The sequence below is a fragment of the Octopus sinensis genome, linkage group LG7 (genome assembly GCF_006345805.1).
Source record: "Octopus sinensis linkage group LG7, ASM634580v1, whole genome shotgun sequence".
NCBI lineage: Eukaryota > Metazoa > Mollusca > Cephalopoda > Octopoda > Octopodidae > Octopus > Octopus sinensis.
The window spans coordinates 38,671,716-38,699,233 of NC_043003.1; the positions used below are offsets into that span (position 1 = coordinate 38,671,716).

The following is a 27,518-nucleotide window of genomic DNA, read 5'->3' on the forward strand; positions in this document are numbered from 1 at the left end:
CCCTCGACTGCGAGTCCACTGCTCTAACCACTAGGATACTTCTATACATGGTTAATTACTATTTATTATATAGCTCTACACCTTCTAACTATTATCTAGAGTATATTGATATATATTTACTTATCCACTAAATAAACATTCCTATGTTCCCCTCAATAGGTTTATACCAAGCTTATCCATATAATACTCAGTTTGCTGTAATATTCCGTATACTTAACTAATAACATGCTGGTATATCTTTTTTTTTCTGCCTCAGACGAGATTCTGCATTATAAAATGATTTAATTATTACAATTACAATATTTAAAGGATGAATCGAAACAGCTGTTAGAAATGTTTATTTTTGCAGTTATTAACTGGTGTATCGCCATTTTCTTAATGTGACCGCGTGTGTACCGTTTGCGATTTTTTTCTATCGTCTTCTCTTCTCTGGATCTTTCCTTTTCCTGTTTCTGACGAAAGAGCTCCGCGAAAACGTTTAAACCCTCCTTCTTCCCTTCTTCCTAAGCGTCCAATAACACTATACTTGTTCCACGTCCTCACGTGTTCTCTTTGTATTTTCATTAATATGTATATATATATTAACTATGTATATATATATATATATATAATATATATATATATATATAGATATATATATATACTATATGACAGACTCCTACACAGTTCTACACATTCACACACACACAAACATATATGTACATATATATGGTCCTCCACACAGATTCCGTCTACCAAATCCACTCATAAAGCATTGGTCAGTCCAGGACTAAATCAGAAGACACTTGCCGTGCAGTGGAACTGATATATGCATATACAATGGCGTAGCTAATTTGGGAACTCTCCACGAGCACATTCAATCAAAACTGGCGTCTCTTCAATATTTTTTTAACTCATCAGTTAAAATCCTATTTTTCGTTGTTGTTTTTTTTTTAATCACATGGCCTTGGGAGAACTTTCTGGAGTCATCACTGTATTTGACCGACCTCCAGCGTTTCTGAACAGTCCTGTGATGTGTCTGTAAAGTAAAAGAGAACACAATGTCCGGATAGAGCGAATATTTAATTTGTAGGTTATTGTTCAGTTTACGGCATTTCGTACATTAAAGTTTTACATCTTAAGAGTATCATCAGACAAGAATGTAACATGAGAACCACTGACCTCTTAGAGACGAATCCTATGTCAGCAGTAACTCTTATGTGCACTTTTGTGTTGAGATTTTTGGTAATTTTCGGGCTTATTTACTACTTATATACATGCACCCTCACAAGCACACGCGTGCGCGCACAAACACTCTCTCACACGCATACATACATACGTGGTATAATATAATATATATATATATATATATGTATGCATGTGTGTGTATATGTATATATATTATATATATATATTATATATATATATATATCATATATATATATATATATATATATATATATATATATATGATATATATATGTATATATAGTATATATATATATATATATATATTATATATATATACATAAATATAATACATACATATATATATCATATAACCTATATACATATATATATATATAGGGTTCGCAAGAAAGTAATTCCGGTTTTTAGTGTGAAATAATATTTTTTTTTAAATACAAAGAATGAACTTTAATGAATTATATATTTTCCACTCTGTTCGATGACCTTTTGCCATCTTTCTGGCAATTTCATGCTTCCATGCTCATAGAACTTCCGGTCCTTATCAGCCAAAAGCTGAAGCAAGTGCGATTTCAGGTCACCATCATTATTGAAAGTTTTACCATTCAAAGAATTTTGGAAACTTCGAAATAAATAGTAATCTGATGGTGCAAGGTCAGGGCTATATGGTGGATGTGACATCACTTCCCAACCAAGCTCCAATAAATTTTCACGAGTTAGCAAAGACGTGTGTGGTCTACCGTTGTTATTGCGGAACACGATTCCTTTACGATTTGCTAATTCTGGTCGTTTTGCTTTGATTATACTTCCTCCAGTTTCATTAGCTGTTGACAGTAAACATCTGAATTGCTCGTTTGGTTCTATGGAAGCAGCTCAAAATACACAACACCTTTGTAGTCCCACCAAATTGACAGCATGACCTTTTTTTATGCAATTCAGCTTTCGATGTGGTTTGTGCTGGTTGTTTACACTCGGACCATGATCGTTTCCGATTGATGTTACTGTAGACAATTCATTTTTCATCACCAGTGATGATTCGTTTCCAAAAAAAAGTCGATTTTATCACGTTTGAGATGCATATCGCAAATAATGATTCGTGCGTGAGCTTCTTAACGAGTTCAAGACATTTTAAATAATTTTCAATTGTGTGTGATACACTTAACCCCTCTTCAATCTCTTATGGTTTTAATTCGGTCATCATCAACTTCAGTAAGTCGACCAGAACGTTGGTCATCTTTGAATAATAAATATCCAGAAGGGAATTTTTTAAAACCATTTCTGACACGTGCGTTCGGTGAAGCAATCAACACCATAAACTTCACATATCTCTTTGTCAGCCTCAGCAGTTTTCTTACCTTTACGGAAATAAAAAAATCAAAATATGGCGAAAATGTTCGTTTTTGCACGTCACGTTAAATTTGACACTGAACTAACAGCTGTAAACAAAATTACGCAAAATTTCCTTTTAAAGTAAGTTGAAAGTAACGTCTATCAAATGTTAAAAGGAAAAAAATCATGACATTGAGAAAAGTCATTAAAAAAATCGTGACTCTATTTGCAAAAAATGAAATTACTTTTGCCAACTCAACATATACATATATATGTTTGTATGTATTTATGTATATCTATAAATATATATATATAATATATATATATAATATATATATATATATATATCTGTATATGTATATGTATATGTATATATATGTGTCTATCTGTCTACACACACTCACATTTACATAACTAAATGTTAATACGCAATTTCATGTCTGTAACGCTTATCTGCACATATACGTACATACATACATATTGTTAAATGTATATACATTCAAACATATATGTACGTGCTTGTGTGTGTGTGTGTGTCATATGTAGATATACTAAGAAATTTTTATCGAGATAAACTCAGATTCAAAATCCTCAGCCAATTATAAAAAGGAAAAAGAAAAATAGAAAAAAATTAAAAAATCAGTATAATGAATTTCAATTTACTTCACGGGTCGGCAACAGGAGGGATGCGATCCACAAATGAGCCACTGAGATGTTCTGTGGGGAGAGGGAAGGGTTTCGAATCGTGTCTGAAGCTCTTTCAGAACTCACAAGTAGGTTTTAGACAGTTTTACTTAACTTAGGACTACATCTTAACTACAAAGAAGTGGATCCATCATCATAATAATGAAATTATTGTATACAGTCTTCATCGTCGTCGTTTTAACTTCCACTTTGCCATGATCGCATGGGTCAGACGGAATTTGTTGATGCGGATTTACTATGACCGGATGCCCTTTCTGTCGCCAACCAAACATGACGGTGACACTCATGTACAACGATCATGCATTAAGCACACACACACACATTCAAAACTTGTGAGGCTATTAATAAGTACTAGTATGGCTGTGTGGTTAAGAAACTTACTTTCCAACCATATGGTTCTTAATTCAGTCCTGCTACGTGGTACATTAGGCGTCTTCTGCTATGGTACCGGACCGACCTCAACCTTGTGAGTGGATTTGCTAGGCGGAAACTAAAAGAAGTTCACGTGTGTGCAACACTTTCGAATGTATTAAATTTGAACACAGAATTGCTTCTTGCAAATGCCAGATAAGCTACCATAAGAACAAAGGTATTTGCCAGGGATTTTGAGAAACAAATCGACAAGGGAAAAATAGTGATGCTAAGTTATGGAAGGAATTTACAGTTTCAGAACACAAGAGATTCGTTTTTCTTTCTGAGAAGTTTGAGGACAAGAAGTCTAATAAATCTGAACAGAGATAAAAATAAATCGCTGTAATTGCTTCGAAAGAAGACACTAACATTTGTCCTTCCAATAAAAAAGTAACAAGAACCAAAGGACATCTGAGGAAAGCAGCGAAAAACATCAATTTAGAGGTCTGCTCGGAATCCTGAAAGGAATCTAAATTCAGCTAAAGTTACACTTTATGAAACATACAATGACGTACCAGAAGAACATACCAAGTCTAAAGCGAAAGAACAAGAGACAATGAAAACATCTCTACCTCTCATACCTCCACTCCCCTCGATCTGTCTCTTTCTTCTCCTCCCCTGCTCACCTTCTTTCTCTCCTCATCTGTCCCTTTCTCCTGTCTTTTGTCCTCACGTGACCAGCTAGCCGCTGCTGGGCGGCCTTTTCGTATCCAGCAGTCGTTGAAGCAACACGTTTTTGTTTGTCTCCCGCGGCCATAAGGCACAACTCCATAAGCCAGCCCCAACTCAACTCGTCCTGTCGAAAGACCCTTGTCCTACGTCCTGGTTTTGTTTTTTATCCTTACCTTTATTGTTTTTACGTTTTTGTATTCTTATTCGTGCTTTCCTTATTGTTTTCACGTATTTCTGTATTTTTATTCGTGTACATCGTTCGTTTTCCGTCCTTGTGTTGTATACATTCGAAGCTTTCTTCCAAGGGATCTAATGCGCTTGGCTTAGATTTCCCTTGGGGGCTGCCCAGGTCGGAGCAATCTCAAGATTAATCAGCCGAAATTGCGAAGATGATCCGGTTCTTGACTGATGACTGAGGGCTTCGGATGTCCCGTCCTGTGGTTCTTGTGTCGTTTTCTAGGTGTTTCACGTTCTTGTCCCAGTTTGTATATATTTTTTACTTTTTACACACACATATATATATATATATATATATATACGTCTATACTTTTATTCTTTTGCTTGTTTCAGTGATCTGACAGCGGCCATGCTGGAGCACCACCTTATAGGGTTTTAATCGAAGAAATCAACCCCAGGACTTAGTCTTTGTAAGCGTACTAATTATTCTATCGGTCGCACCGCTAGGTCACGGGAATGTAAACACACCAGCGTCGGTTGTCAAGAGATAATGGTGGTGGTGGGGGGGGACAAACACAGACACAAAGGCAGACACACACACACACACACACAAACACACATATATAAGCGTGGCTGTGTGGTAAGAAGCTTGCTTCTCAACCACGTGGTTCGGGTTCAGTCCCACTGCGTGACACCTTGGGCAAGTGTCTTCTACTATAGCCTCGGGCCCACCAAAGCCTTGTGAGTGGATTTGGTAGACGGAGACTGAAAGAACCCCGTCGTATATATATATATATATATATATATTATGTATATATTTGTGTGTCTGTGTTCCCCCGCCCCCATCATCGCTTGACAACCAATATTGGTGTGTTTACGTCCCCGTAACTAGCGGTTCAACAAAAGAGACCTATAGAATATGAACTAGGCTTACAAAGAATAAGTCCTGGGGTTGATTTTTGACTGAAGGCGGTGCTTGAGTTAAATTACTGAAACAAAAAATTAAAATATATATAATATATATATATATATATATATATATAATATATATAATATATATATGTGTGTGTGTGTGTGTGTGTGGTGTTTGTGTGTGTTTGTGTGTGTGTGTGTGACCGCGTGTGTACCGTTGGCGATTTTTTTCCTCTGTCTCCCCTTCTCTGGATCTTTCCTTCTCCTATGTTTCCGACGAAGAGCTCCGCTCGAAACGTTAAACCCTCCTTCTTTCCTGAGCGTCCAATAATACTATATTTGTTCCACACCCTCACGTTGTGGTTTTTTTGTGCTTTCATGTTTGCATTAACTTTATATATATATATATATATATATATATAATATATATACAGAATCCTGCCCAACGGCTTAAACCTATAGACACTAACAACATGCTTTATTAAAACCGACCGAAACCGGGTTTATTTAACGAGATACCCCTTATAACATCACCTGTCGAGACACTTCTACACCAAGAAGTGCCCCACAACCAGTTGTACGATATCCCACCCACGATGGATCGATGCAGAATGGGTCGAAACGATTGGTGTGATCAATAAAGTTTCTCGTGTACTTCCTTTTCCGTCTCTATCTATATATATATGTGTGTTGTGTGTGTATGTATAAATAATAGCACAGATGGGCTGATGTTCAATATAGATATTTCAGACGTGTTTTTTTTATTGATGGACAAATCAATTATACCATGTAAAAACCGATTTCTTCAGGTGAATTAAGAGTTAATATACAGTGGCTGTGTGGTAAGTAGCTTGCTTACCAACCACATAGTTTCAGGTTCAGTCCCACTGCGTGGCACCTTGAGCAAGTGTTTTCTACTATAGCCTCGGGCCCACCAAAGCCTTGTGAGTGGATTTGGTAAACGGAAACTGAAAGAAGCCGTCGTATATATGTATATATATATATGTGTGTGTGTGTGTTTGTGTGTCTGTTTATCACCCACCCAACATCACTTGACAACCGATGCTGGTGTGTTTGCGTCCCCGTAACTTAGCGGTTCGGCAAAAGAGACCGATATAATAAGTACTAGGTTCACAAAGAATAAGTCCTGGGGTCGATTTGCTCGACTAAAGGCGATGCTCCAGCATGGCCGCAGTCACATGACTGAAACAAGTAAAAGAGTATATATATATACATATATATATATATATATATAATTAATTAATAAGGGTGAGAGAATTAGATACTAATTAATAGTATATTTATTCAACACCAAGTGGCCTAGTGCTACGAGAAACCTGGATTATTATAATATTTTATAAAACATATACAATACTTTTACAAAACAAATATAAGAGAGTGGTCAATATATTGCTCACTCTAGCACCAGTTAATCCAAAAGGTTTCAACCACGAAGATACATGTTTCCCATGAAAGCCAGTACGATGTTAGCTCACACGTACAGGGCAAGTAAAAAATAACAAAAATACAGATTATTTTGGGACAATTGTTTCGCTATTAATGAATTAAATGTAATATTACTTACACAAAAAATCCATTGTAGCTCGTCAGCCAAGACTATCTGGATGAAACCACTCAAAATCTGGCGTGTGATTGAGTGGATTTCATCCAGATAGTCTTGGCTGACGAGCTACAAATGGATTTTTTTGTAAGTAATATTACATTTAATCATTAATAGCGAAACAATTGTCCCAAAATAATCTGTATTTTTGTTATTTTTTACTTGCCCTGTACGTGTGAGCTAACAGTCGTACTGGCTTTCATGGAAACATGTATCTTCGTGGTTGAAACTTTTGGATTAACTGGTGTGCTAGAGTGAGCAATATATTGACCACTCTCTTATATTTGTTTTGTAAAAGTATTGTTTAATATGTATAAAATATTATAATAATCCAGGTTTCTCGTAGCACTAGGCCACTTGGTGTTGAATAAATATACTATTAAATTAGTATCTAATTCTCTCACCCTTATATTAAAATTTATAATTATGCTGCATTTATTTCTAAATGCTGTATCTGTTTTCCGTGAAAGTTTGCGCGCTGTTGGTTGGGGCATTTGAATTATAACGTCGGATGTAATCAATTGAACACACGCGTATTTATCGTTATGGTAAAATCTGGCGTGTGATGAGTGGATTTCATCCAGATAGTCTTGGCTGACGAGCTACAAATGGATTTTTTTGTAAGTAATATTACATTTAATTCATTAATAGCGAAACAATTGTCCCAAAATAATCTGTATTTTTGTTATTTTTTACTTGCCCTGTACGTGTGAGCTAACAGTCGTACTGGCTTTCATGGGAAACATGTATCTTCGTGGTTGAAACCTTTTGGATTAACTGGTGCTAGAGTGAGCAATATATTGACCACTCTCTATATGTGTTTGTAAAAGTATTGTAATATGTTATAAAATATTATAATAATCCAGGTTTCTCGTAGCACTAGGCCACTTGGTGTTGAATAAATATACTATAAATTAGTATCTAATTCTCTCACCCTTATTAATTAATTATAATTATGCTGCATTATTTCTAAATGCTGTATCTGTTTTCCGTGAAAGTTTGGCGCGCTGTTGGTTGGGGCATTTGAATTATAACGTCGGATGTAATCAATTGAACCACACGCGTATTTATCGTTATGGTAAAATCTGGCGTGTGATTGAGTGGATTTCATCCAGATAGTCTTGGCTGACGAGCTACAAATGGATTTTTTGTAAGTAATATTACATTTAATTCATTAATAGCGAAACAATTGTCCCAAAATAATCTGTATTTTTGTTATTTTTTACTTGCCCTGTACGTGTGAGCTAACAGTCGTACTGGCTTTCATGGGAAACATGTATCTTCGTGGTTGAAACCTTTTGGATTAACTGGTGCTAGAGTGAGCAATATATTGACCACTCTCTTATATTTGTTTTATATATATATATATATACACGAGGTGGGGGATAGATAGATAGATAGATAGATAGATAGATAGATAGATAGATAGATAGATAGATAGATAGATAGATAGGGAGAGAGAGAGAAAGAAAGAGACAGACAGACAGAGAGGCGGGGAGAGAGATACATGTATTTATATGTGCATACACATACTTATATGCTTTGTAAGTGAATTTGATAGAGAGAAACTGTGGAAGCTCGTCGCATCTGTGTATGTTTGCGTGTGTGGTGTGTCTGTCCCCACCCCACAGCACGCCATCAAGTGATGGTTTGTTTACGTCTCCATAACTTAACGGTTCAGCGGAAGAAACTGACAGAATAAATTATCAGACTTTAAAAAAAATAAATACCGGGGTCAATTTGTTCGACTAAGCCCTTCAAATTGGTACCCAACATGACCACAGGCGAATGACCGAAGGAAGTATAAATAATATATATATATATTATTAATTTATATGTATCTATACGTGTATAAATATATATATATATGTATGTATGGATCTTTTCTTTTTGAAAAGAACAGATCCCATGTGTGTGTGTGTGTGTGTGTGTGTGTCTGCTTAGTCCCCACTACCACTTGACAACCGGTGTTGGTGCGTTTACGACCCGTAACGTAGCGGTTCGGCAAAAGAGACCGATAGAATAAGTACCAGGTTTAAAAAATAATAAGTACTACCGCCAATTCGTTCGACTAAAATTCTTCAAGGTGTTGCCCCAGTATGGCCTCAGTCTAATACCTGAAACCAATATATATATATATATATATATACATCATATAATTAAGGGCTAAAGAGGTTTATTCTAAAGCCAAATACACTGTTTTATCCACTTATAATCCGCTTGTTACAGGAAAATTGAAACTGAAAACGGGCAACTAACCTATATATATATACTTTACTTTGATAGGTTTCGGCCATTATTGGCCCAGGCCATGTTTAACTTAATAGCACATATATATATATATATATATACCGGAGTAAACACATAAATGTGAAACAAGGTGGAAAAAAGAGTACTCAAATACCAGTGGTAGAATAATATGCTTTATTTAAAGCAGCAGAAAATTCAACAAAACCTGTTACTTCTGAGTTTCCCGTTGCCGTTCATCGGACATTTTTTGCTAGAATAGAACCGATATATATATATATATATATATATATATATATATATAATATATATATATATATATAGGGGTTAGCCATATTCAAATGGCAAATATACGTCACGATGTGTTACCGCTACTGTTTATAACTCGCTCTGAGATTTATCATTATATATTTATATATTTATATATATATATATTAACACACACAATTATATATACACATAAATACACACACACATACACAAAGACAATGTCGAGATGCCCTGACATTTCTAACATTATCACAAGGTCACACATCAATTCGGACGGGCTAGTCGACAACATCAGCATCGCTATTTTATAGATACTTTATTTCAACAATGATCAGAAAGGCGAAGTCGACTTTTGTGGTATTTGAACGCAGAAATAAAGAGCCACCATTCTATTCACTTGACCCAATTTTAGTTATTTGGTTTAGGGTGAAGCTATTGTTTATTTATTATATGTGTGGAAGATTCTTTCAGCCGGTCAGTCAAGTGGGAAGGCTGCCGCGAAGTAAGTAGACGGACGACAAGCTGCTCGATTGGTAAATCTGTTGCAATATGGTGTGATATCACTAGGATAGGAAAGAAATCGTACGATTTTCTGTTTGTTTTATTATATTGTTGCTGTCAGATACTTGCTGATTTCACTACCTGAATGTATTTCATCAGAATATCGTATGATGTGTGGTCTGACTCCAACTGCGCGCGGAAACAGACAATACGTGATGTGTGTGTATGCGCGCACGTCTGTATATATATGAACATATGTGTGAGTGTATATATGTTTATATATATATATATATATATATACATACATACATACATACATACATACATACATACACACACATATATAATTTTATTCTTTACTTGTTTCAGACCTCGGCCATGCCGGAGCACCGCCTTTAGTCAAACAAATTGACCCCAGGACTTATTCTTTGTAAGCCTAGTACTTATTGTATCGGAATCTTTTATCGAACTGCTAGGTTACGGGGACGTAAACACACGAACATTGATATACATACATACATGTATGTATATATATATATGAGTGTCTCAATTTCCGCCTATCAAATCTATTCATAAGGCTTTTTGGCCGACGCAAGGCTATAGTTGAAGACCCTCGCCTAATGTGTCACACAGTGGGACTGAACCCGGCACCAGGTGGTTGGGAAGCAAACTTCTTACCATCCACGCATTTCTGTCCTCTTAACTTCCTAGTCTTGTATCTCATGTTAGGGTAGAAATCATTTAAGTGTCGGGAAAAAAATGCCTTGCGGTATTTATTCCGGCTGGCTCACGATGTGAGTTCAAAATCCGCCGAAGTCAACTTTGTCTTTCATCCGTTCCAAATCAATATAATAAATCGTTAATTTGGTTTGGCGGAGTTGGTGGTATTGACTGATACCTGAATTGCAAACAATTACAAGGACCGTGAATTAGGGAAAAATGTAGAGATTTTTTTTTAATTTACGGCTCGTATGTCTGTGTTGTTAAAAACCAAGGTGACAGGTTCAATCCTCCTACACGTTACCTTGAGAAAATGTCTTCAATCATAGTCTTCTTGTGAATACGGTTTAATGCATAGAAACTATGCAGAAACTATTTTCCTTCTCACGTTCTCTTCCATTTCTTTTTTTTTTCTTCTCTCTGTCTTTCTATTTCTTTCCTCGCTTTCTCTTTCTTTTGTGCGCTGAAAGTCATACGTCGTGGAAAAAAGCGATCAACAAAAACCGGTGTACACGATTAAAGATACCTTATTTTATTTGTGCCACGCAGGTTGCACAGATACGATGCTTTCGCTACGGTAAATCCCGAGTACCTGACAACCTAAAGTATGTGTCTACGCTGTTGTCCGATCAGCTAGAAATAACAACCTAATTTCCTTCAAATCACTCACATACAATCTTAAAAATTGGTAAGATGTGTGTATCTATGATAATATAGAAATCTTTCGGTTTGAGTTAAAGAGCTTAATCTTTTTGAAGTTTTTCTACACAGGCTTAGGTACGGGCGGCGTAGTTAAGAAGCTCACTTAGCAATCACGTGGTTTCGATTTCAGTCCCACTGCGTAGTACTTTGGTTTGGTAGACAGAAACTGTGTGGAAGCCCGTCGTATGTATGTATGTATGTATGTATGTATGTACGTACGTACGTACATATGTATGTACGTACGTATGTGTCTGATTTCTGTCTCTCTATACGTCACTAAGTGATTGAGGGCACTAATCAGCACCAATATTGCTAGAAATAAGAGTTAAAACAACTCTTAGTTCGACTACATTCTTAAAGGTGGTGCCCCAGCATGGCTGCAGTTCAGAAACTGAAGCAAGTAAAAAATAAAAGATTTAATGTAGCATGCTAATTACGAAAATTGTATTGGAGGATTAAATAATGAAAAAAGTTTTGAACCTTTAAACATTGAATATTTTTAGTCAAATAGCTCCATTATCGACAAGTCGGAAATCGCAGTTGCCATGAAATTGGCAATGCACTTCATTATCGGAAAAATATCTACGATGGTGAACAGTGTAGTTGATGATGGTGATGGTAGAGATGCTAGGCGCGATGGTGGAGGAGTAGGTGATGATGTAAGAAGCGATGGTGGGCAATGGTGATGGTAGTGGTGATGATGCTAATTGGGATGGTGGTGGTGGTGACGAAGATGTCGGCGATGGTTATAATAGTGATGATGGTGGTGATGATAAATTTTTTATTCTTTTACTTGTTTCAGTCATTTGACTGCTGCCATGCTGGAGCAACGCCTTTTACTTGAAGAAATCCACTCCAGGACTTGTTTTTTGTAAACCTAGTACTTATTCTATCGGTTGAAACAATATGAATAAATAAGCATTACATTTGACAAAGAAATTTGAACGCTAGAGAGTAAGTTTTTTTTTTTTATTCAAAATTATGATTTTCATTGAGATGTTCCTGTAGATTTATAACAGTATTGTTTATCACAGTTGTCATGTTTGTTATGAGTTGAGAGAGAAATGTGAAGGATTGTTTGGACATCTAGTTTAACCTCCTGTATGTCAGAGGAGACAGAGAAATCGGGAAGAGAGAGAGGTGGAAAAGGGAAAAAGAAGTAGGACAGAGAAGGTGCAGGAAGATAGATAGATAGAGAGAGGGAGAGAGAGAGAGAGAGAGCAGGAGTGGTGGAAGAAATTGGGATTTCAAAATATATCTAATTTGTCTGCGAGATAATCAAGCAGGAAGTGGTTTAAACATTTGTCATTGTACAGAATTTTAAGCAGATATAATTGATTGACATTTAAGCATGTAATGTATGTTTGACTTTTATGAATACACCAAATTTATAAACAGAAAAGAAAGAGAAATGATGATTCATGATAATTTCATTTTTTAATTTATGTATTCAAAAGAAGTGTTGATAGAAACACTTAAGGACATTGGTTTTTAAACTGAGGGACCATAGGCGTCCCCACTCCAATCTTAATGAGTTTTTCTCTTTTTCGTGTTTTTGGACACTACTTTGATAAAAAGACACTACTAAGATAAAATGGAATTGGCATCCATATCATTCTTCATACTTCACCATTGTGTTGGACAAGCTTAAAATTTTTTGAACCATTTTGATTCTATTAAACAGCAATTTCTCCACTTCTTTTCTATCCACAAAGGCACCATGCAGTGGAGAGGAGGCAGATGACTGCATTGAGCTCCAAAATCTGCTTTGGCATGGTCTCTATGCTATACACTTTACCAAGTTTACCAGATGCTGTTTTTACATGGCACAAGCACTGGTAAGGTTGCCAAATAACTCACACAACAAGGCTATACAACAGAATGAGGATACAATATTGAGGCAGGTGAATTTGAGTCAGATGTTGAAAGGCTGAAGTATGATTGAGGGACATGAATAAGACTCTTGCTGTTGAGTAGTGACATGAGATACATGGTTATTCCAGCAGGGAAATAAGAAAGGACAGTGGAGATGAGGTGTCAGGTTGTACAATCAAGGTACAAGAATACAAGAAGGTGGATATAAAGAAAGAATATGAATAGAAAATTGAAGATGGCAGTAGGGGTAGGTTCAGGAGAGTGTAAAAGAAGAGTGACAGATGGCTAGAGATGAAGTTAGAGGTGAATGCATGGAATGGTGAACATGAGTTCTCTTCATCCGACAGAAGATCATTGCTACATATTGTTGTCATTCTCTGTGAAGATTGAACCAATGCTTACCTAATTGACACCTTAGTACTTCAACCCAATCTATGACCATTGGTTTAAATATAGCTGTAAAATCTATTCCCAAGGCACCAAGAGAGTCGTTAGTACTAATGCAGAATAGGGTGGGACTGCTTACAACTTCACTTCTCAACTCTCTTCTATAAATTCAAAATCAAAGTATCTAAGGCCCTTTCCAAGCCACAGGCTCATTAGACTGGTTTCCCATATACTATGATATATATACATATATATATATATATATGGCAGATGCTCGGGAGCAATAAACACTGAAAATGCGCAGAGACCAACTTCCGCCACATTCCAGGGAGAAAAACTAGAAGTAGTTGATAGCTTCCATTACCTAGGGGCCCAAGTCAGTAGCAGAGATGGGTGCGCTGAAAGTGTTGCTGCTAGAATAAGAATAGTTCAGAGAGCTCTTACCTCTGCTGGTGACAAAGGGCCCCTCGCTCAGAGTAAAAGGTAGACTGTATGACGCTTGTGTACAAACAGCCATGCTACATGGCAGTGAAACATGAGCTGTGACTGCTGAGGGCATGCGTAAGCTTGCAAAGAATGAAGCCAGTATGATCCGATGGATGTGTAATGTCAGTGTGCATACTCGACAGAGTGTAAGTACCTTGAGAGAAAAGTTGGACCTAAGAAGAATCAGATGTGGTGTGCAAGAGAGATGACTGCGCTGGTATGGTCATGTGGCAAGAATGGACGAGGACAGCTGTGTGAAAAAGTGCCACACCCTAGCGGTTGAGGGAAGCTGTGGAAGAGGTAGACCCAGGAAAACCTGGGATGAAGTGGTGAAGCACGACCTTCGAACTTTAGGCCTCACCAAGGAAATGACTAGTGACTGAGACCTTTGGAAATATGCCGTGCGTCAGAAGACCCGGCAAGCCAAATGAAACCATAATCTCAGGGGCGTAACCAGCCCACTTATGTGTACCTTTTCCTTCTTTGGACACTAAAACTCTGCTTGCGAAGACCTGTTCAGGCAAGTGAAATCAAATTAATCAAAAGCAAAATCAAAATCAAATTCGATGACTGGCGTCCATGCTAGCCGGGTGCAAAGAGCACCATACGAGCATGATCATTGACAGAGCAGCTAACCAGCTTCTGTGCCAGTGGCACTCAAAGGGTACCATTCGAGAGTGATCGTTACCAGCGTCGCCTTACTGGCACCATGCTAGTAGGATGCCAAGAGCATCATCCGACCGTGATCATTGCCAGAGCAGCCAACTGGCTTCTGTGCCAGTGGTACGTAAAAGGGCACCATTCGAGCATGATCATTACCAAAGTCGCCTTACTGGCACCTGTGCTGGGGGCATGTGTTAAAGGATTCGAGCAAGGTCGTTGCCAGTACCGCCTGGCTGGCCCCCGTGCCGGTGGCATGTAAAAAGCACCCACTACACTTTCGGAGTGGTTGGCGTTAGGAAGGGCATCAAGTTGTAGAAACTCTGCCAAATCGAGATTGGAGCCCGGTGCAACCTTCTTGTTCGCTAGCCCTCAGTCAAAATCGTCCAACCCATGCTAGCATGGAAAGCGGACGTTAAGCGATGATGATGATGATATATATATATATATATATTTTTTTTTTTTTCTAGTTTCAGCTCAGAGCTGCGGCCATGCTGATGCACCGCCGTTGATGAAAGGCAAAGTCGACCCTGGCGACATTTGAACTCAAAACGTAGCAATGAGTGAAATATCGCTAATCATTTCATCTGACGTGCTAACGATTCTGCCAGCGTGCCACCTTCAAGCAGTATCATTGTTGGGCACAAGGCCTAATGAAGAGCCCTCCACAGGAGCTAGCTTTGAAGCTAGTATATATATATATATATATAATAGTAGATACTATATTTGATGGCATAAAAGGTACTTGGGCATATTAGACACACACCTATTTCTGTAGAACATATTCAGCGTCAGAAACAAAATTAGCTTATGGGAGGGTCGATTTTGAGTTATTGAAAAATTAGCATATTTTTAAAAAAATAATAAACACTGAGTTTAATTACTCAGGGATGTCATCCTCATGAAAAAGAAATATTAGAATTAACATATTTGATAAAGTGTTAATCCAAAACGTAATCAGAAATAATTATGTAGCAATGAAATGACAGTAGTAGCTCAATTATGAACATTATTATAATTAATTATTTAGTCAAGTATGAGAGACAGCTCTAGTAATTGATTTGGTGAGATTAATTGATGATCAGCAGTGATTGTTTGAGTATTAGCTGTGATATGATGAGAACTAACAATGTTTGGTCAAGAAATCTGATTGAGCAAAGGTTACCTGTGAATCCCTACATAACAAACTCATTGTTAGACCAACGACTTGGGTTGAATAATTGTTATGACTGGTTGAACATTTGATGTTATCTTTTAAAAAATAGCTAAAATTGGTTAAAAGGAATTATATAATTTTTAAACAACTGATTTCAGTTGGTTGCTTGGTTGGTTGACTGTTGTTACAGTTTGACAGTTAGCTGTGATCAGCTGGGTAAGATTATGATGAATTTGCTGCCATATGTAGTTCGACTCAGGCAGCCTAATTGAGAGAGTTGTTAGGGTGTTGGATAGATAGCTTCACGGTACCATGGCTTTCACAAATATACCTTTTAGCCTTTCTCTCTCACTCCTTCTCTTTCTGGAAGAAATTAACTGTATTCAGTCCTGAACAGAGATAGATTTCTCTGGAATGAAACAACTGGATGTGGTGATTTGGCATAGCTGACTGGATATTGGACTTATTTGGCAACAGTACTTTTTGGCACTGAAGGCAAACATACACCTACACATGCATGTTGCCCACATACAGATAGATAGATAGATAGATAGATAGATAGATAGATAGATAGATAGATAGATAGATAGATAGATAGATAGATAGATAGATAGATAGATAGATAGATAAAAAGAGACAGAGAGGGAAAGAGAGAGTGAGAAAGAAGGAGGAGAGAGAGATATTACAATTTATTAATTGAACATGATTAATATAAACATTTTTCCTCTCCTCATACACATAAAAGAGAAATAAACTGACACACATAAAGAAAGGGAGATAGATAGAGAGAGAGAGAGAGAGAAGGTGAGAGAATAGGAAAAGTATGAAACTGTCTGGTGTCAAATAAGTCAATATAGAATCAACAATGCCAAAATAGATGAGGCCAAAACATTTCCTACCCAGACTCTGCTAGGTCTAAAAAATGTCCAAAAACATATTTTATGTCACGACGGCACCTCTGTGACTCCATCAAGAGTGTGTAGGGGTAGGGGTGAGCTATGGCAAGGTAAGGCAAGGCAAGGCAAGGCAAAAAAGTTGGCTAGACATAACTGAATAATTCAGGGGTTAACAACTATCAACTAATTAGACCACTAATGACCTTTAGCAGGAATCATAGAAGTTTAATGGTAGCACAGAAATTAGTTCCATTAAAAAGGCTGTAACTTTCCTTCTCCACTGCACCCCACAGTTTCTTCAGCAAATGCAGCTAAATGCTTTGTAGAAATATGAAAGAGAGAGAGAGAGAGAGAGAGAGAGAGAGTAGCTTCATGAAAGTTAAATTGGTACAACTTATAAACAAACATGAGGGAAAAGACTTCATTTGATTTTCAATAATGTAGTTGTATAGTTGCAGAGTAACAAATGTACTGGATAACTTGGTAGAGTGGGAAAAAAGAGAGAGAGAGAGAGAGTGGGAAGGAAGGGAGGGAAAGAGAGAAGAAATATCAGAATAAAGGACTTGGAAAGTAGATAAGTTGGTGAATATATGAATATATAAAAAGAAAACAAAACAAGAAATACATCAAAGGATGTTATTATTGTTGTTGAGTTGTTTTTTTAGTAAGCTGAACTTAATGAGAGAGAGAGAGAGAGAGAGAAAGAGAGACAGATAGACAGAGGGGAGAGAGAGAGAGAAATGACATTGGTTTTTTTCCACTGTTGTTCATGGATGCTGAGGCAGACAATAAACAGATATAACTGATAGAGTGCTTTTCATTCACTCATCAACCATCATCTCAATCATTGCCAACACTGCTAGCACACAGTTTTCACAATCACCACCATCATTGCAATCAATAACACCACTGCTAATGCTGTCCTCATCATCACCGCCGTCATCTCTGTCAATACCACCACTACCAACACACTGTCATTATCATCAGCACCACCATCATCTCTATAAATACCACCACTACCAACAGTCATCATCATCATCATCACAATCACCACCATCATCTCTATCAGTACCTATTTCTTTACTACCCACAAGGGGCTAAACACAGAGAGAACAAACAAGGACAGACAAAGGGATTAAGTCGATTACATCGACCCCAGTGCGTAACTGGTACTTATTTAATCGACCCTGAAAGGATGAAAGGCTAAGTCGACCTCGGCGGAATTTGAACTCAGAATGTAGCTGCAGACAAAATACTGCTAAGCACCTCGCCCGGCATGCTAACATTTCTGCCATCTTGCCGCCCTATCTCTGGCAGTACCACCACTACCGACCAACACACTGTTATCATCACTATCATCTCTCTCAATACAACTAACTACCAACAAAGTTTTTGTCAACATCACCATCTTTTCTGTGAATACCACCACTACCAACACAATCATCATCATCTCCACCATCATATCTCTTATTGCCAACTCTTGCCATCACCATCTTCATCCATCTCATTTCCTTGTTATTAGTTTCTGTAGATGTCCTAGCCACCTGCACACCATAACCTATAGTTGTTTAATTCCTACAATCTACAGTCTCCTGTCTACTTCAGTGACTGCCAGTGAACCTCTACTTGTCTTTTATTGATGTCTGTGTTACACACATTGCAGGATTGTATGTCCATAGATCACTGCAATGCCTCCCATTTTAACAATCAGCTGGATTTGAGATCTCAAAGGAATCTCGATGTGGTCACTTGATCTTCTAGAAATAGCAGTCAAATCAAACTACATGCAGTCCTTGATACATTCTACTTGAAAAAGAATAAAATAAAAAGCAAAAGATAGATGAGATAATTACACTTGGGACATCCTTACTTATAAATCTGCTGGATCAGAGTTGTCTTAGAGAGTAGAGACTTCGGACTTCTCAATGAAATAATGGAGATTAATGTTACTTCAAATTTTCACTGAAATAACCTTGTCAAGCTGATTCAGCAAAACTTTAATATATCATTTCATTTCTGAATTTGTTTTGCAACATCTGTATCTTGAAACCAATATTGTAATACTTTAAGGTGGAGGGGTGGGGCCATATTGCCAGTAAATACTCATGCTGGTTGTAGTTCAGTTCACTTTTACTTTCATTGGTAACTAATTTATTATCGTTTTTTTTTCCTCTTGCACACACTGTTGTCTCTTCAACTGTTGATAATTTATTTCCAAACACAGAATAATGCTGATAGAACAGCAGGGACACGATAAAATATCCATATTTTGCAGAAAAATTTGTCAGCAGCCAGCCATGAGACTTGAAGTTCTTTACCATTAAACTAAACTAAACAGTCAAGTTCTTTACCATTAAACTAAACTGCCCACTGACAAGTTAGTCTGCAATTTTTGAGCTTATAAATCTAGCTTTATACGATGCATGTTAAATTCATTTATTGTAATTTGAATTTAACATACAGCATTTATAAAACTAAATTTATAAGTTCAAAAATTGTGGATTAATTTCTCAGTGGGCAGTTTAGTTTAATGGTAAAGAACTTGACCGGTCATCATGGGGATGTGAGTTCATGGCTGCTGCTGACAATTTTTTCCACTAAATATGGATATTTTATCTTGTCCCTGCTGTTCTATCAGCATTATTCTGCATTTGAGAATAAATTATTTCCTTATCTGTATCTTTTACAAAATATATTTCAGTTTCCTGTAGGTTTCCAATATAACAACTCATCGGAAGCAACAAATCCTCTTTCATTGAACCAATATAGAATCACCTGAAGCAGGGGTTCCCATCCTGGAGTGTCTGCACACCTTGAGGCTGCAAGAAGGCATTTCAGAAGATACAAAAAAAAAATGATTAAATATATGAACTAGTTATTACAAAACTGACTTTTTAATCTTTCAAGAGGATATTACTTCAGTAGATGGTGTGAAAATGAAACATTTCCTAGGAGTGCAGTGTGAAGAAAAACTGGAGACCACTGCTCTATGGATTGGTTCACTTGTACAAGAAGTAGCGACCAAAATTCTTTAAAATCACTGGCTACCATCTTGGACATCAAAGGACACAATGGATAAGGTAAAACTACATTTACTGCTGTATTTTCTTACTCTTTTACTTGTTTCAGTCATTTGACTGTGGCCGTGCTGGAGTACTGCCTTTAGTCGAGCAAATCGACCCCAGGACTTATTCTTTATAAGCCTAGTATTTATTCTATCAGTCCTTTTTGCTGAACCGCTAAGTTACGGGGACGTATACACACCACCATCGGTTGGCAAGCGATGTTGGGGGGACAAACACAGACACACAAACATATACACACACACACATATATATATATATTATATATATATATATACATATATATATATATACATATATATATATATATATATATATATATACATACATATATACAACGTGCTTCTTTCGGTTTCCGTCTATCAAATCCACTCACAAGGCTTTGGTCGGCCTGAGGTTATAGTAGAAGATACTTACCCAAGGTGCCACGTAGTGGGACTGAACCCGGAACCATGTGGTTCGTAAGCAAGCTACTTACCAGACAGCCATTCCTACGCCTATTTGCATAACTTACATACAAGTTGATGAAATATATAGTGTAAACATGTTGTCCAACCATTCAAACATCATTATTAACTTTCAAAATCTTGCTACATTTCACATGGAATTTTTGGTCCTGCAAAGGTTGTCTTTTTGTATAAATTGACCTACAATTTTTGTCTGTAAATTTTGGTCTCAAAACTTTGACTTGTATACTGGAAAATATGGTATCATCATCATCATCATCATCATTTGTCTGAGAAATAGAAGGCAGGGTGATAATGGCAAGACAGGGACATTTTTCATCATAGGTCTGCACCTTCATAAGAAATTTGTGTAGCACACCTTGATGCCTCTTCTGGTGCATCAGTGCATCATTTGAGAAGCAGTAAAAGAGGAAGAATGCATTTGATGATGTAATCCCAGATACACTATGTCTGATGAAAAGCAGAACCTCTTTGATCACAGGTCTGCTAGTTCAAGGCTTATAAAAGAGGGATTAAATGGTAATAACAACAACAAACAACAATAACAATATTAGCAACATTAATAACTTTTCTACTATAGGTACAAGGCCTGAAATTTTGGGGGAGGGGACTAGTTGATTACATCGACCCCAGTATTTAACTGATACTTATTTAATTGACCCTGAAAGGATGAAAGGCAAAGTTGACGTTGGCAGAATTTGAACTCAGAATGTAAAGTCAAAGAAATGCTGCTAAGCATTTTGTCCAGCTTGCAAATGATTCTACCAGCTTGCTGCCTTCTCAGCAACAATAATAATGGTTCCAAATTTTAGCAGAAGGCCTGCAAGTTTGGGGAAAGTGAGTAAGCCAATTATGTTGACCCCAGTGCTCTATCAATCTTGAAAGGATGAAAAGCAAAGTTGACATTGGCAGAATTTGAACACAGAAAGCAAAAATGGATGAAATGCTGCTAAGCATTTCGCCTAGTGTGCTAACGATTCTGCCAGCTCATTACCTTCTTAGCATCATTAATAACAGTTATTATGAGGCGAGTTTGTATGTAGTCACTCAGTCTGCTATATTAAGGCTGAGCAACAACAACAATTTCCTTTCATCTCATCTGTGAACTACAGAGTTATAATGTTCACAGAACAAATTAAATGATCCCCACCGTGTCCTAAATCATCCTTGGTTTCATATTAGTTTATCATTCCTTCATTAGTAAACAATTTGGTTTTTCCATATACATGAGTCAACCATTCACATGACATGGCTATACCATCCTAGGCAGCAACACTCCCTCATACACAATACATCCATACACATACAAGTCAATGAAGAAGTCTTTATGAGGTCATTTGATCTGCAAGAAATAGCAGCTAAAACGTCCTCAAATCACACTCTAACTTCTTATCAATCATATGTATGTATGTGTGTGTGTGTGTGTGTACATATATCTAGAAAAAGAAGGACTCATCCTCTAATATGGATTTCAACACATGCCTGAACTAAAATGGGATGGTCATGACTGGAATGCCTTTGATTATAGGTCTGCTCCACCAAGAATGACCTTCAAGCTAAACAATGACCAAAAACTACAACAGCATATACACACACACACATGCCTTCATACATATATGCACACACACACACACATACATACATACATGTATATATACATAGTTAGTTACATATATAGATACATGCATTCATATATCAACCAACACTCTTTGATGTCCAATAGTTTTTTCAACTAAACTAGCCTTTCTCTTGTGTCAGAAGTTTTGTTAAAAATCAAATGACCATCGGTCAATAAATAACCCATTAACTAAATGAACTTATTAACATTTTGTTGACCAATCAGTTAGGTGACGATGCTTTCAGTAATATAGTATAGTATTGATTGATGGGAAGCTGGGCTATATTTGTACACAGATCAATAGAAGCCAAACAAAGTAAAGCAATCTATAGGGAACTGTAGGTGGACCAATTACTCTTCTTCTTGTTTAATTGGTGCCTTGTATTGCAATATATGTGGCACTGCACTGACATACAACCTTTCTTTCCTTCCATTGCATCCCTTCATCATGTCTGGTTGGCAGTGTTGGTTGTACCCTGCATGAAGAATTTAGTGCAAAATAATTGGATTCTTTTGACAGGCAATAGACATATTGTCACCATCATTGTCATCACTGCTGCCACCACCACTGTTGTCATCACCACTGCCAACACTGTCATCATCACTACCACCCATAATCACCACCACCACCACCACCACCATCATCATCACCACCATCATCATCACCACCACCATCATCACCACCACCATCACCATCATCATCACCACCACCACCATCATCACCACCACCACCACCATCATCACCACCACCATCACCATCATCATCACCACCACCACCATCATCACCACCACTACCATCATCACCACCACCACCACCACCATCATCATCACCACCATCACCATCATCATCACTGCCATTTACTGTTCACTTTTCTATGTTTGTGCAGGTTAGACAGATATTTATTGAGACAGATTTTTTACAGCTGGATGCCCTTCCTGTTGCCAACACTCGCTTGTTTCTGATATTTCCCAAGATACTGGAAATGGACAACACTGCTTGTATGACAGTGATAATTAGTTACAACTCTTACACAATGTGAAGATAAGGAAATGTGGACCATGATGATTTATCTCATGATGTAATGTATGATGTAGAGATGACATATCCAGTACCTCATGCTGCAGTGTATGAGGCACGGAGATGAATTATCTATTATATGTACACACACATACGCACACTTGTGCACATGCATACATGCACACACACACACATATTTTGAATAAAATGACAGATGGAAACACAAGTCAAAATGCATGTCAGTTTGTCCTTCAAATATGATGATGACCAAGCAACTACAGTAGAGCATATCATTTTCTCACAGACAGTGCCCAACTGACCCTACTATACAAAGTAAAACAATGTGCATGCGCAAAATTAAAAACATAATATGGCGACAATCTACCTGTTGCACCCTGTATATATATATATATATATATATACTCTTTACTCTTTTACTTGTTTCAGTCATTTGACTGCGGCCATGCTGGAGCACCACCTTAGTTGAGCAAATATATATATATATATATGCATATATATATATAATATATATATATATATATAATATATATATATATATGAAAAATGCATTGTATATAAACAATGACAGATACATGTATAAACACAGAGGCTCCTTAATTTTTCATCAGCAATCAGCCAGAATGGTAATACTCAGTTTGTGCGAAACTGAGTATTACCATTCTGCTTGATAACTGATTAAGAATTAAGGGACCTTCTGTGTCTTACACATTTTTGTATCTGTCGCTGTTTATTTACAGTGCATTTTTTCATTTATTAGTAATGCTATGCAACACACACCAGACGTTTATTAACAGTAAGTTTATATATAAATATATATATATATATATATATATATACACACACAAAAGCAATCAAACAGATTCCAGAGAGACTGGTGTTGGTATGCATCAGTAAGACTTGCTTAATTTAGTAAAATCAATCAATAAATAAAAAGAATACAGTGAATTAGTCATGGAGAATGGAAAATCAAACATTTTGGACAGATTCCTTTGTTAGGGAAAAGCTTGTGGGAGACAAGTTAATGAAAAGCAGCAGTGTTTTACATCCTCCAAGCTGAAAAAAAGGAATACGTATATCATCATCATCATAATTTAACATCCTCCTTCATATATACATATGTACATATATATATATGTGTATATATATATATCATCATCATCGTTTAGCGTCCGCTTTCCATGCTAGCATGGGTTGGACGGTTCAACTGGGGTCTGGGAAGCCAGAAGGCTGCACCAGGCCCAGTTTGATCTGGCAATGTTTCTACGGCTGGATGCCCTTCCTAACGCCAACCACTCCATGAGTGTAGTGGGTGCTTTTTACGTGCCAGACGAGTCTGGCAAACGGCCACGATCGGATGGTGCTTTTTATGTGCCACCGGCACGGGGGCCAGAAGAAAAAAATTAAAGACAGTGCCTTAGTATGGCCCCAATTCAATGATTAAAAACCAGTTAATAAAAACATAAAAGACAAAAAAAAAAAAAAAAAAACATACTTTTCTTTAGTTTCAGTACATGAAGATTGTAACTGTCCACTGACAGAAGCAACTGGAGTAGAATTTGGTAAACTTGTAAAAATAGTTCCACTTGGTTTGAGGCTTGCTTTTATAGCAGTAGCAGTATTAGTGGTGGTGGTGGTGATGATTAACTTGTCGTTTGTAATAGATGAGCTGGAAGATGGTACTGTATGTACTGCTGTGCTACTTGCAACTTTTACAATACTGTTCGACTTAGTACTACTACTACTAGCTACATTTACTTGACTGTTCTCAGAAAACTTAGTAGCACCAACATTGGCACTTTTATTAGTAGTAGTATTATTATTATTGCTGATCTTTTTAGTGACATCTAAGTCAAGAGTAGAGTTACTTGTGTTCACCTGTGTTTTTGTTTCACTAATCACTTTGTTTGATTCAGGTTTTGATTTTACCAAATTCCTCCCATTGTTGGCCTTGCCACTATTTCCATCTGATGCTAATGCCTTGCTTTTAGAGTTGGTAAAAGTCACACACACACACACACACACACATACATACATACATACATATATATATATATATATATATATATATATATATATATGGAGGCGCAATAACCCAGTGGTTAGGGCAGCAGACTCGCGGTCGGAGGATCATGGTTTCGATTCCCAGACCGGGCGTTGTGTGTGTTTATTGAGCGAAAACACCTAAAAGCTCCACGATGCTCCGCCAGGGGGTGGTGATCCCTGCTGTACTCTTTCACCACTCTTTCTCTCACTCTTTCTTCTGTTGGCCTGCTCGCTTAGCCAGCGGGGTGGCGTCGTTCGAAGGCTAAAACAATGCAAACGCATTGTGACCAGCGATGTGTAGCAACATCTGATGGTCTGGTCGGTCACGGTGATCACGGTGATATATATATATATATATATATATGTATATATATATACACACACACACACGTGTAATATATATCTGTTTTACTCTTTTAGTTGTTTCAGTCATTTGACTGCGGCCATGCTGGAGCACCGCCTTTAGCCGAGCAAATCGACCCCGGGACTTATTCTTTGTAAGACCAGTATTTATTCTATCGGTCTCTTTTGCCAAACCGCTAAGTGACGGGGACGTAAACACACCACCATCGGTTGTCAAGCAATGTTGGGGGGACAAACACAGATACACATACATATATATATATATATATACATATACACGACAGGCTTCTTTCAGTTTCCGTCTACCAAATCCACTCACAAGGCATTGGTCGGCCGGGGCTATAGCAGAAGACACTTGCCCAAGATGCCACACAGTGGGACTGAACCCGGAACTATGTGGTTGGTTAGCAAGCTACTTACCACACAGCCACTCCATATATATGTACATATATATGTGTGTGTATATATATATATATAATATATATATATATATATTATATATATATATGTATATATATATACACACACACACACATATATATATATAAAAAATTAAATGCGCCCTTTTAAATCCTAGCCAGGCTCATGGGCCCGGTTTCCTGGTTTTAATGGCATATGTGTTCTCCAGCTGGACAGGACGCCAGTCCATTGCAGCATTGCTCATTTTTCCCAGCTGAGTGGACTGGAGCAACATGAACTGAAGTGTTTTGCTCAAAAACACAACGCATCACCCGGTCCAGGAATCGAAACCACAATCGTATGATCATGATGCTGACACCCTAACCACTAAACCATGTGCCTCCATATAGGTTCCCCAACTGGACGGGATGCCGGTCTGTTGCAGGTGAGCTGCAAGATGCAGGAGGAAAGAGTGAGAGAAAATTGTGGCGAAAGAGTCAGCAGAAGTTTGCCATTACCTTCTGCGGGAGCTGCTTGGAGCTTAGGTGTTTCGCTCATAAACACACACATCGCCTGGTCTGAGATTCGAACCTGCGATCCCTCGACCATGAGTCCGCTGCTCTAACCGCTAGGCCATGTGCCTCCACAATCAGGAGAATTAGGAGGTCAGAAATTGGGGCTGATTAAGTTGTATAAATTCTTCAACAACTACTTCTAATTCTTTCCAGAAGTATGACAAGGAGCTGAAACCTGCTGCTACTCATGGAAAGCAGCAACCTTCTCCAGACAGAGTTTGACCACAGTTTCCAACAGCTTCACATAGCTGTCTGGATTGAGCCTAAGATCCTGTTCAAAGATGTGGGGTGACATGGTGTCATCCTCACTGGAGACATACCCAATGGCCATCACAACTTGGAGGAACTTGTTTACATGATGTCCTTGTCATGTCTTACAGCTTTTACAGTGGACACAGATCATTGAACAGCAGTCATGATGTTGGCATTATGACATCTGGCATAAAGCAGTGAGCTGGCAGAACCTTTAGCATGCTGGATGACATGCTAAGCGGTATTTCACCTGCCGCCACATTCTGAGTTCAAATTGCACCTAGGTCAACTTTACCTTTCATCCTTTTCAGGGTTGATAAATTTAGTACCAGTTGAGTACTGGGGTCGATGTAATTGACTATACTCCTCCCCAAAATTTCAGGCCTTGTACCTTTTGATGTAGGTGGACAGTCAAAATCTTTTGAGAGCTTAAAGATTAAAGTTCTTGCTTCTGGAAAGGTGTGAGCAACCTGGGAATCCATCTGGCAGACACCTTTTGCATATGCAAATGGTCATGAATGATAGTTTCCACAGACCTGGTACTAATCTTGACCTCATGGGCTATTTGGCGAATAGTTATGCGTCGATCTTCCAAAATGGCAGCCTCAACTTGACAGACAGATGCCTCATCAATGGCAGAAGCGGGGCGACCAGATCTGGGAGCTGTTTCCACAGAGTTCCGACCATGTTTGAATTCACGATGCCAGCGTTTTACAAGGTCATATGATGGGGCATCATCACCATAAGTTACTTTCATTTCATCAAAA

At 37.6% G+C, this 27,518-nt stretch overlaps 1 long non-coding RNA gene across 1 annotated transcript; it reads left to right on the forward strand.

Moving 5' to 3' along the window:
• The first annotated feature begins 10,009 nt into the window (after positions 1-10,009).
• On the forward strand, positions 10,010-23,371 carry LOC118764218. The gene is made up of 3 exons (XR_005000010.1): positions 10,010-10,111; positions 19,614-19,992; positions 22,968-23,371. It is a non-coding gene; the product is annotated as an uncharacterized LOC118764218 (long non-coding RNA).
• Positions 23,372-27,518: the final 4,147 nt, after the last annotated feature.